Source organism: Myripristis murdjan, chromosome 22, assembly GCF_902150065.1.
Source record: "Myripristis murdjan chromosome 22, fMyrMur1.1, whole genome shotgun sequence".
NCBI classification, from domain to species: Eukaryota; Metazoa; Chordata; class Actinopteri; order Holocentriformes; family Holocentridae; genus Myripristis; species Myripristis murdjan.
Window position 1 is genome coordinate 14000298 of NC_044001.1, and position 13201 is coordinate 14013498.

The window sequence follows — 13201 nt, forward strand, 5'->3', positions numbered from 1 at the left end:
TTTTTTTTTTTTTTCTTACTGACACACGACCCTGCTCTGTTTTATTACTTGTTTTGATGTGCTCTTGCTTACAACTGCTGAGTGAATCCTAACAAAAATAATACTCATATGTTGTCTGGACTATACTTTTTTTGTCCTTGTGTTGCTGTAAGGGTTGCTATGCTACAGTCTGAACTTTTTGCAGCCATATCATGCATGAGGTTTGCTGTGTAGTCTACAGATTGATTATTTGTCCTAATAGTGTCCCAGTGGTTATTTTTACATAAAGAATTATTTAGTATAAACTGCACTTGTGGACATGAGGCATTCCATGAGGACCTGGGTTATGTTGACATAGACAATAACTTTCTAAGTCCTGCTGTGCTGGGTCTCAGAGGAATGTCACACCTGATTGGTAAACAAAGACATGAGTTCAGAATGGTGGCACTCACTCATTACCGCTGCGAATTCATTATTCTGTTGAGAAACGGGTTTTAAACTTGTGATGATGTGATTTCCTTTGAAAATATGTGTTTGGTGCCACAGGTATGTGCTGCATATAACTCACCGTTGAGGAAATGAACTACAATCCGCCATTTTCTATCCTGGGCAAAGCGGGTGTGCAACGCGAAAAGGCCACAAGAGGGCGACAAACCACTATTTATTGCAGTTCACTTTACGTCCTGACAAGGTAGGCTCTTCAATAGCCGAGTGTTTATGGGCTGGAGTGATGGTTAACAAACTTTAGTCCCTCGGTAAAAACAGGTAAGGTATAACTAGTAGTTACACCTTTTATTTTAATTATTCTGGTTTAATATTGATTATTCTGATCACTCTCCACTATTGGCAAAACATGTTTTTAAATGAATAATTGTTTCATGGGATAAAAATCTTTATCAAATGGGAATGTGCCGCCAAGAGTTTTTTTTTTTTTTTTTTACCAATTAGCACACGACGCAAAAAAAATGGAAAAAAGGCCTACATCTTAGAGCCAGGTAATTTTTTCCATGGCACAGCATTCTACGTATAGGCTATGGGACAGGTGATTCTATATCCGGAAGGTCCATGTGCCATTACTCCCCATACCCCATTTGTCAAGTTGTAGGCCTATTATTTAAATTATTTAAAAAAAAAAAAAAAAAAAAGCGTGTTGGGGGACATGCAGTCTATAATAGATTGTGTTTGGTAATGTACAGAAAAATGTCTCACTGAACTTAACAACAATAATAATAATAATCATAATAATAACATGCTGTTTTCCCTTTTCACTTTCAGGACTGCAAAGTGTGGAGCATGATGTCATTTGGCCCGACCTGAGTGTCAGAGGCGATGATGGAAGACCAGCTTACCTGTTTTATTATATTTGCTTGGCTTAGAGAAATGCTTGTGTGTGTGTGTGAAGAGGTGATGGTGTGTGTGAGGTTAGATTTAGTAGACAGAGTGCTCAAGGTCTGGTTTAGTGGGGAGAGGCGAACTGTGTAGGCTGTAATGAGGAGTATAACTCAGCTTTTTTGGGAATGGGGGTGAGGGAATGAATGCGTGCGTGTGCGTGTGTGTGTTTGGAGAAGGGGGGCGGTTGGGGTCGACGGCACGTGTCCTGTCAGCGTTTGGGTGCGTGGAAAACATGCTGCCTGAGGGGATCTCCAGTGACCCTTATCTGCGCCTCTCTGGGGACGCCTTCAGCCCCTCCTGGGATGCAAATGAAAGGCCATAAAAGAGAGACAGATACAGCCACCGAGACGATGGAGGAGAAGAAAGGAAATGGGACCACAGGGAGAAAGCGTGGGGGTTGAAGGAGAAGAAGAAGAAGAGGAGGAGGAGGAGGAGGGGAGCAGGTCAGCGCGCAAGCTGAATGCATAGAGGAGAGAGAGGAAAAAGCGCTTGCCCTGACAGAGGCAAAATTCCTGCCTGTTATCATGATGATGGTGTAGCGTGTGTGTGTGTGTGTGTGTGTGTGTGTGTGTGTGTGTGTGTGTGACTGTGTGTTCGCGCGTGCCCCCCTTGTGCGGACTGTGCGCGTGCGTTCAAGGGGGGAACTTTTAAGCTCATTTATTTGTTTCATGTGCAGAATGCAGATACTGTTCACTAAACACGAGAGGCACTTCAATTATCATATCAGTGATAATCCACAGCAATGTCTGCGTCCTGTAGGCTACCCGGCATTCTGCTTCGTTTAGTGCAGAAACAATTCGCCTTCACACTAAATGAACAAATAAAAAGGGAAGATAAACATAATACACTGAAAAATAAAAATAAAAAAATATATATATGTATATTAGTTTGTTAAGTGATCATAAATTATGTAAATTGTCGCACAGGCCTAATTCTAAGGGGAAAAAATAAATATCTATCCTTCAAATAGAGAAGTAGGCCTACACGTTAAATGCGATGTGTCTATGGGTCCTTATTGCACTTGCAAGGTCATGGTTCTGCTTTATTTCCCCTGATTATCATAAGGCATCCATCTCTTTCTTCCATTAGTGACGCTTCGCCATGTCTAACCCGACCTCTATTTACATGACTAAATTAGATTTCTTCTCTCTTTTCGTGCGTTTTGTTTTGGAGAGGCGGCCTCTCAACAGCTCATATTCTGAGGGAAAAAAAAAATACAGCCCAGAATCTCAGGCGGTGGAGGCTGCAGTTATATGTGCAGTTGTACTTTTATTTAGAAAGCTTGCATATCTTCCATGTTAAATTTTAGTTAGGGTAGACTATTTTCTATCCGTATTATATAATTTAGATGACTTAGATGTCTTTTTTATGTAAACTACTTTTGAAGATAAATTAGAGAGAAACAGAGAGGTTGCCAGTTCTAGCCAGATTTAAGATATTTTGCACGAAGCAATTTTGATGGAAATTTAAAGGCCACGAGCAATAGTGAGAATAATCCAGCTCACCCCTCACCATAATCTAAAAATGTCCGAAAATACAATGAAAAAATTGCGCACAACAGTCTGCGTCTTTTTTTCTCCCCAACATGAGCAATAAAAATGTCCTCCCTATAAAATCCCACACCTGGCACAAATGTCGCGGAATTATTATCATTATTATTATTATTATTATTTTGCATCAAAAGCGGGCATCTAACAGTTGCAGTGAAAATGTATGTAATATAAAATGAGAAAAAAATGTCATGATGACTGATGTTTTTATCCGGTGGGTGGGCCTATGTGCATGCGGTCACCTGCTTACCATGGGGTCGCGCACTACAGACACATTGAGTATTACCCCTCCATCTCTCCTATTGTCCTAATTCTATTGAGAGTTTTGAAAATGCATAATGTGTAGACAGACGCAGGGGTCCCAAAACAGTCGATGACCTTTGTCTCAGCATATGTGGCACACATGCCCTCCGCGTGGTCTAATTTTGAGGCGCTGAAGGGCCACAGGCTGGAATAAAATGTCATCCAGTTGTAGGCTTTATCAGATCAGCAAGAACCATAATATAGCCTCGGTTCGCGAATGCGTTCTGGATATGTATGTATTTTGCACTTTTAACTATGACGCATGATTTTTTCCCCCCCAGTTATGAATCCGTGTATTTTTCCTCCAAATAACACACTTGAGTCTTAATTCTAGGCTCTACCTGTAAGATGCCCCTTCATTTGAAATCTTTTGGCGTTATGCCCCGCTATAGAAAGTGAAATCGCATCTAGATCTTTTACATTGTACATTGCAAGTGTTTTGAGACCATGTCGCATGGTGATATTACACTTTAAATAAAGATTGATTGATTGATTGATTAATTGATAGATCGGTGTAGAATTCCACCATTTGATTTTTCTTTTTCTTTTTCTTTTTTCTTTTTTCTTTCTTTTTTTTTTTTTTTTTTTTTTTTTTGCTTATTCCGCCTCCATCATTTGAGATGTAGGTCAACTCACATCTCTATCGCCTACAGCGATTTGCAGAGCTCGAATAGTTTGATACAGCTCTGAGATTATAAGAGTAGAAGTGCAGCTCATTATTTAAATTGCTTGATGTGCTTTGGGCCTTTTCACTTAGAAAAGAAATACTAGATTGTACAAGTAGAGATGTAGTCCATGAAATGGCTTTTTTATTGAGACTTTTTGCACATAACAAAAATGCATAAAGGAAATAGACTTCAATTTTTAAAAGTGCAAGGCCATATTTTCAGAGTGGGGATGGACATGGAATTATGCTCAACTGACATGTGATTCTGAAAATAAAAAGTATGAATGAGGATGACTAGAGTTTTTTTTTTTTTTTTTTTTTTTTTTTTTTTTTTATAGCCGTCAGTGACAGGCCTGGTAATGGGGGGGAAAGATAGCCTCATTTTCTTAAAACAGCATATCATGCTCTTACAGCATCCTCACTCTGTTTCCATCTCCCTCTCTCAGATAGGGCACGTGCACGCTCATGCGTAAACACACAGACCTTTGAAGTGGCCCTCTGTCACCACATGGCAAATCCCCCTGGTGTGATCCCTCTGTCCATTTGGCCACAGGACTGACACTGGTAAGCTGCCTACGGCTCTGTCTGTTCTGACATTATGGGACCCAGTAGCTTATTAGTCTTGTGCACAATGACTGTGGTGTATTTCTCTGGTATGTATCTTCCCTGTCAGAATAACGCTTCTTGTTGATTCCTCTGGCTAGAATGAACTGAGCTGTCCACCTGTTTTAAGGTCGCCACTACTCTACAACCCCTTTCATTTTCTTTATGCCTATCTTTTATTGTTCTCTGTCCAAATATCCAATGTCATTGCTTGTTAATCTCATGCCCTCCAGTGTCATGGAGTATAGAGAATAAGAGCATCCATCGGTGTGGTTATCAGGACCATTCTCCTGTCCTATAGAGGCTATGTGCGGGCTTCTCAAGTGGGCGACGACTGTGGCTTCTCTCTTGGCATTCACCGCGTGCCTTAATTGTATTGAAATTAAATCAAGGTCCACTGTGAACACAAAGAGCTCAAACCCAAACTTCCAAACCCTCCTCACCTCCCCACCTTTGCACATCCTGTTTTCCTCATTTGCTTGCCCTGCTCTCAGCAACACCATCCCTTGCTTGGTTAGTGCATCACCACACCAACTCTTTCTTTATTCCTCCAGCTCTCCATCCCTGCCCTAAACCAAGCTAGCTATAATTGAACCCCATTTGTCGCCATGTACTCTAATCATAATTGCTGTCACTGCCATAATCTCAGGAGTCTATCCTGTCCCTTTTTTTTTTTTTTTCAGTCCATGCACGCACGTCCCACCGTTTGACTTTCTCATTCCCCTTTCCTCACCTGTGATCTCTCCTCCCTGCAGGCTCAGAGGCAGCTATGCGGTCCTTTCACACGTCAAAGTATATTGCATGCTAATCCCACACCAACATGCATTTCCCCCCCAGTTACAATGAAAACACAGACGTCCTACACACAAATACATGCATGCACAAAAACACAGAAAACAGCACACATGATATCATGACATTGATTCCTCTGATTGAGTGGCGCTCGTGTGTGAATGCGTGCATGCGTGCGTGTGCGTCTGTGTGTCAGAAAGGGTTTCCAGCAACAATATGTGAACAGAAATAAAAACACACACACACATCTAGTGATCGTCAAAGCGGCACTCACAACATTAAGGCGATCTGTGGATACACATGCTACAGCACATCATTAAAAAAGCACCAGAGAGGAGAGCACAGAGTAGAGGGAGGCAGAGAGAGAGCGAGAGAGACAGATGAAGCTACCTTTGTTGCACCATAAAGAGAGCAGCAGCCCAGCTACCTGATTGCTACCATTCCTGCAGACCATCTTCCCCTCAGAGCAAAACAAAGGATGACGACTAGATGTGTATGACTGCACAGTGCGATGCGCGGCTATGCCTGATCCTCACCATAGCTCTGCCTCCGCTGTTCCTGATTAAGAGCTCGGTGCAGTTTAACCAGACCAAGCAGTTCTTCATTACAGTTGGTAAAGCTGTGTCGTTATCTCTCTCTCTCACCCTCCCTCCCTCCCTCCTACTCTCCATCTTTTCTCTACTGTTCTCTCCCTCCCTCTCTCTCTCTCTCTCTCTCTCTCTCTGTGCACTCTGTGTTTGCGCATGTACCTATAGCCATGTACAGACTGAAAAACAGAACCTAAATAACAAAGCTCTCCGTCCTCTGATTAATTACTTGCATACACAAATGAAGAATTTAACAAACAGTAAATACAGATGCATGACACAGAGAAAAACAAACAAACAAACAAACAAAAATAAGACGGATTAGCCTCTGTGCGATTACGCAAGACTGTCACATCCAGCAAAACTGCAATAGTTACATTTAAAATCCCTTTTCTTTTAAAATCTTGACCTCTGCGCTTGATTCCTTTATATTTTTTTGATTACAGAATACTACTGTAGCACGGGCAGAATAGGGTTTGTTCAGGTCAAATAAATCCTTGCTCTATAGAAGAGGGAAAAAAATAGCAGAGAGGAGCTGAGGTATTTCCTCCTTCAGGTCCTTGGTCCTGGTGCTGGTGGTGTTGTTGCTGTAGTTGTAGCTGTGACTGCGCAGCTCCATCCTGTGAAGGTCCTTGTGGGTTAGGAAGAGCAGGGGAGCAGGCACACAGGGGGTGGTGGGATGGCGGACAGGGGGCTGAAGGGACGGGAGGCAGGCAGGTGTCACGCATGCAGTCAGGGGAAAGAGGAGAGAGGGTAGCTTAAAAAAAAACTCAGCTAAATTCTCCCCACTCACCCCCAGTGGGAAAAAAAAAAATCCATTTGAATCTGCTCAAGACAAACCCAAAAAAGGAAGAAAAATAAGCCCAAAATGTAAAATATACATATATAAGCCTGGTAGGTATATATGTATAAGGATCCAGGGAGAGGAGGAAAAGGAGAGAGAGAGGGATGGACGGACGGAGAGGAACAGGCAACTGGCTCACACACAGACACACTGCGCTGAGGCAAAGGCACGGGCTTCAATTTATGCTTTCTGGTCGACACCACCCCCCACCTCACACACGCACGGACATACACATGCAGACACACACACACTGAAACACACACACACACACACCAACACACACACACACACACACACACAGAGTGTCCCGCCCCTATCTGCCCCTGTCCCTGTCCTGTCCCGTACTGGATGCGTGGCCCAGCTGATCAGTGCAGAGGGATTAGCCAACGGGGCCAGCTGGCAGGGATTACACAGGCAAAGGGGGAGGGGGGGGTAGGGGGTTTTGAGGGGGGGGCGGTAGGCCTAACGCTGGGGGGAGGGGAGACCCTGTCCAGCACACAAACACACACACACAGATGTGCATATAGACTGCACACATAGACATGCACACACACGCGTTCGCCTATGAGGCACATACTAGGATGCCGTACAGATGCAGATGCATGCGTCATGCAGCCAGGCCGGCGTGCGACGTGAAAATGCTTACAAACACGGCGGCGTGGTGAATGCAATATAGGCTGCAATGACTCCGATTGCAGGGGTAGCCAGCCAGTAATGCGTGCAGTGCATCCTTGGCGCGGCCAGGCAGGACGACGAGCGGTGTTGATAAATGTATGTAAATGTGCAGGAGGCGGTGGGGGGATGGACGGAGGAGGGGGCAGAGGGAGGGAGGCAGGGAGGGAGGGAACCCCACGGGAGAGCAGGCTCGGCTGACAATGCAAGGCTTTGACCCTTGACCCCTCTCCGCTCCATCATCCACGGCCATCAGCTGATCCCGGTAAATGGACAGCCGCGGCAGCATGCATGCACCCCCTCCCCTTCTCTCTGTCTCGCAGGCACACACACACGCACACACTCATGCACATGCACACACTTCCGTCCGCTGAATCTACCAGGGTACACCTCTCCTCTCTTCTCCTTTCACCCCTCCTTTTCCATCCCTCTCTCCCTGCAGCCCTCCATCGCTCTTTCCCGTCTCATGCTTCACTTCACCACTTAGCTCATCCCGGTATCGCTGTTTCTAACCATTCCCATTATTTTGAATTGTGTCGACACCTAGAACTGTCTTGTATCTGTAAGGAATATAGGTCTATTTAGTATGAGCATTTTTTTTTTTTTACATTTATATGTTTTGACTGATCCCACTGTGTATTCAAGAAATTTCACTTATATTTGGTAACAGTCTTGCCATTTTTTCCTCCCAAAACTACGACCACACTGCACATTAGGTACCACAGTCCGATTATAGTAATTAAAGCAATTACATTTCAGTACAATTCAAATGAAATCATCTGTCCAGCACAAATATTAAGCGTGTTCATGTGCTTGAAGTGTGTTCAAAAATGAGTGCAATAACTGTTTATTAATTTAATTTTCTGCCTGAATATGGACACTCAAAGCACATTTTCGGAAAAACACATTGGCTGTTGAGATGATTACCCTTTTTAGTGATGTCAAATAGCCCTCTACCTCTGTTTTGCTTTCTTCACTACATAATTTTTCTGATCCTTTTTCAGCATTATGCACAGTTTATCTGTAATGATACAGTGAGGAATGATGTTGGTGGTTTAAACTGTCTAGCTTCTGGTTTTTGGTGGTATTGTGATATTTGTCAGGCATTGCCAAGACTGTGTAGGCTAAACGGCTGGGTTTCTGCCCCGTAGCAATTTGACACACATTTTCTCCGCACCCTTTGATCTCTATTTTAGAAAAGGGGTAAAATATATCTTTCAGTATCATGCAGAATTGCATATTTTGATTGGATAAAATGTCCTAGAATTTGATATATCATTTTTTCAGTTTTGATGGAAAATATGATATGTCTCTAAAACTGCACAAACTGACAGATATTTAGGGAAAATTCACCAACATGTTCACTTAGTAGCTATTGGTGGCATCAAGTGTAATTTTGTGAAAAAGCTGAAAGTCTTATAGTAATACTGTGTGTTTACGCAGACTGTCAACAGGAGTTGGAACTGTAATAGACAGAGAGCCAGCACACACACATGTATACACATTAAGACACAGATACACAGACACACACATGCATGCACACATACAAACACACGCAAACACACAAGCACACACACACACACACACACACACACACACACACGTACACACACACACAGATAGAGGCGCACACAGAATGATTTCTGTAAAATCAAAGAGACATTCTGTAGGCCTTGCAGGCAGAAACAGCGGCACTGTTTTATAGTGAATATATAGAATCAGACATGGTCTATCTGTGACAAATAGGACATTAGTTTAGATTTGTTTACATGAAATGCACAATAACCTTACACCAGAGCTCTGGAGTGGAACGATGGAGACAGCTTGCGTTTCCATTTCTGAGGGATATGGAGATGGATTTTGAGGGAGAATGTGAGAGAGGACAGTTTGAGTCGAAGCATAAACCAAAATCAGTCCCCTTTTCCTTTATTCCTTTTTGTGCAATGGGACTGCACTCTTTATTTTTACTTATGGCAATATGTGCCAGAAATATGCATCAAAAAATGGCTCAAAATAAGGGCCTGTTTTTAATTTAATTTTCATGACCATAATTTATATGCATGTATGCTTATGTGTTTAAGCGTTTTTACACATGTGCATGTTGGAGTGCCTGTATGTAAAATGCTGAAGGGAGAGGAAGGAGAATTTGGAATGCACTCCGATGTCCTACTACCCCGTCCTCCATTTTAAAGGCTGTACATGTGGGGAAGAGAGCAGGCGGAGAGACACAGACAGGCACGCAAACCTACTAGCAGACAGCTAGCTAGACAGAGAAACAGGCAAAGAATTTTTATCATAGAAACAAGTCGGGAAACTATAGAGACAGGCAGTTATAAAAGAAGACAAGCTGGGAGAGAGACAGGCCAAGAGGACAGACAGGCAGGAAGAAAGAGAGACAGGCAGAGACAAATAGACAGTGCTCGTCCCTAGTTTGGTAATCTGATGGAGAGATTAGCAAGCAGGCAGCATTTGGGTCGGATTATCGAGTCATTAGAAAAGACTGGTGCTCCAGAGCCTCTCTCATGTGTTAATGTGGCTTTACAGATCCTCAGTGCAGTCTGCACAGATTGTTTAAATTGTGTACAGAGTACATAGATAGACTGTGGATATGTAAATAGGAGCTGTGATTTAAACACATCACCTAATAATCCATGAGTGTGTTCATTAGTATGTGAATTTGTTTAGATGGAATTTGATATACACCTCACTTTATGCTAGATGTTGTTTTCCCCCCTCTGACATATTATGAAAATAATTTCAAAATGTTCTTTTCATAAAAGAAGACAAGAAACTGATTTGTGGAATTTATTTTTTAATTCTATTTTTTTTTTTATGAGAATCCACATTTTGTTTCACACCTAAATATCCATTGTGCGCAACTGTAAAATATTAACATCAACAAAACATCAGTGAGGAAAACAAATTAATGTAAATCATTTTTTTATTATTTTCCTCCATTGCTTCAGTTTCATGCATTTTCTCTGCAATTCACATGGCACTTACTCCTTGAAAAATATTTTTGAAAACAAGTTTGATTTATACTCCACATTTTCTAATTCAACACTTAGCTTTGGAATTTATTGTTATGTAAAACACTTCTTTGCATTTGTATTGAGCCTCCCAAAATAATAATAATTTTACAAAATAACATCATCCAAGTTTTCAGCAAAGACATACAATTCTGGCCTGTTGGAATACGAACCTGAAGACATTACAAATATACCAAGCTTCACTGGCACTGTGTGTCACTGCATTCCTACCTAAGCTCTAGCAGTTTTAGCACTATAGGCCACTGTAGAGCGCAGCGGTATGTGGCCTTCATGAACTTACATATCATGCAGCTGTGATGTTAGGCGATGATGGGATTTAAATAGATTCGGGAAGCAAGCATCGAGCCTCTGTGCATGTGGGTGTCTGCACAGGGGGGCTACCTGTGTATTTACAGTAGGTTATGGCTGCCTGAGTATTTGAGTGTTTACTTCTGTAAATATCAGTGGTGGTACACACTGCTGACTTGTGTGTGTGTGTGTGTGTGTGTGTGTGTGTGTGTGTGTGTGTGTGTGTGTGTGTGTGTGTGTGTGTGTGTGTGTGTGTGTCTGTTTGGGTGGACGAAGGGGGAGCAGTTTATTGACAACTGATCAATGTCCCTGACTCCCACTGGGTCAGATGTGCTGATATGGTCCAATATCAGTTTCAGTTTCATTATTGTGGGCAGTGGAGCCACGGATAGTGTGTGTATGTGTGTGAAGCATTTAGCAAACACTGAAAAGGGCACATGCACATCGTCATGTGTTTCACTGGGCCCGCAATTATTTCATTTCACCAATTCTACCGATTCTACAGTTTGCAACAGCAACGTTGCAACAGCTCGTAACTTTGGGTCCAGGTCCAACACATACATTCATATGCACACACAATCTTTATCATGCAAACACACACATACATACAAACACACACCATCTGATCTGCGCTCCCAAAAACCTTCCCTTTTGCTGCTGCCTCTGCGTACACCGTGCCCCAGTTCCCCACCCCCATCCCTTTTTGTCAAATAAATTGCTACGTGACCTACTTCCTATTTTGCACCATTTCTCTCATGTTCAGATATTATTGTTTGAACATGAGAGATTTGCTTTGGGGCATACAGTATCAAAGAACACACTGTGTGTGTGTATATATATGGGGCATACTGTACGGTTAAGGGTAATGAATGAAATGCATTTTAAAAAATTTTGGAGCATTCACATCAGCGTTGGTAGTGATGTGCAAGGACTTTTTTTCAAATTATGATTCGGTGTTGTTGCAGTGTGGAGGCTTCTTTGAATGTGTGCGCAGCGCGTTATGAGTTTTTCAAAAGGCTTTTGTTTTTAAAATTGCCCTTGTATGATTTGTAATTAAAATACATGGTTCACGTATTTTCTGATTAACACATACAATAATACTCATAGCCCTAATAATAACAGGATGTCTTTGTGATGGTCATAGACTGGGGAAATAAGGTAAATCAATTTTGCAGCCTAGTTAAGCAGAAAGCACAGTGGTAATTTTCAGTAATAGGCATGGCTAATTCAGTGGACCACATAGCATTTATAACCCAGTTAGGTCTACACTCATTGGCATCCAGCATTCTGTTTGGACTTGAGGTGCATTTTTAAAAAGCTCATCATGATGCATGGTATCTTAACCCACAGTACACAGGATCCCAGTATTTCACATGGGCAGGTTATATAGCAGCAAGTGTTAGGAATGCTGCAGTGACTTTTATTTTATGTTACATTCATCTACATATTATTACACGTAAAAATATATATTTTTTATATTTTTTTCTGGTTTCACAGATTCCATCTCAGCCTGTGTGTTTAGTGGTCGTTAGTGTAGCACCTCTGCCCTCTTTCAAGAATTGATCACATTTCCACACCCTGGTTTAGATGCACGTTTTATAGGATGGATAGCAGCGTGTGCGCGTGTAACACATCAAGGCTCCCGGTACAGTGCCTTTTCCCAGCCATGCAGAGAGGGCACAGGAGACCACACTGACCCTGATTTATTGGGATCAGAATCCACATGACAGCAATTAATTTACATCCATTAACTACATAGCTCTCCCTCTCTTTCTTGTTCTCCATGGACGTTTTTCCACTCTCGCACAATCACTTTGAACATTCTCCGTTTTCTCCCCCCTCGCTCTCTACTTTTTTCCTCCCTCAGCATGGCCTGTAACTCCCTCGTTCTCCCTTAATCAGTCACTGTCTCTCTATCGGTCACTCACTGCACATTTTCCTCAAGGTATCGGGATTCCATATTCCTAATCCATTTAGAGAGCATCTTGTCCATCCCACGACATTATGCTGCATAAACCATGATGTCATCAAGGTCGTGTGTATGTGTGTGTGCATACGTGCGTTTGAGCGTGTCTGTTGGAGGCTTTACGAATGTTTTATGCATCTGCTAGCCGGACATTATATGATTGAACCATGAATGACCTGAATAAATAATCGTACTGTGTTGAGCTATACGCGCTGAGTTGTTTTAATAATAAAATGACTGTCTGTTTAATCTGAGAGCATCGAACAGCATTCAACATGCTGAATGATTGTGATTACACGGGGAATTTGACATTAACATAATAACTTCGGCATCCTGCGATTGTGTCAGACGTTCCTCTGTGTGGTTTCCTCACTAAAGCATCCAAACTCATGCAGGTTTACATGCTCAAGGGTCTTTCTTTATTCACTTCACTTTATCGTTGGCCTACATATCTCGCTCTCTCTCTCTATCTATCAATCTATCTCTCTTTCCCTCTCTCTGTCTCTCT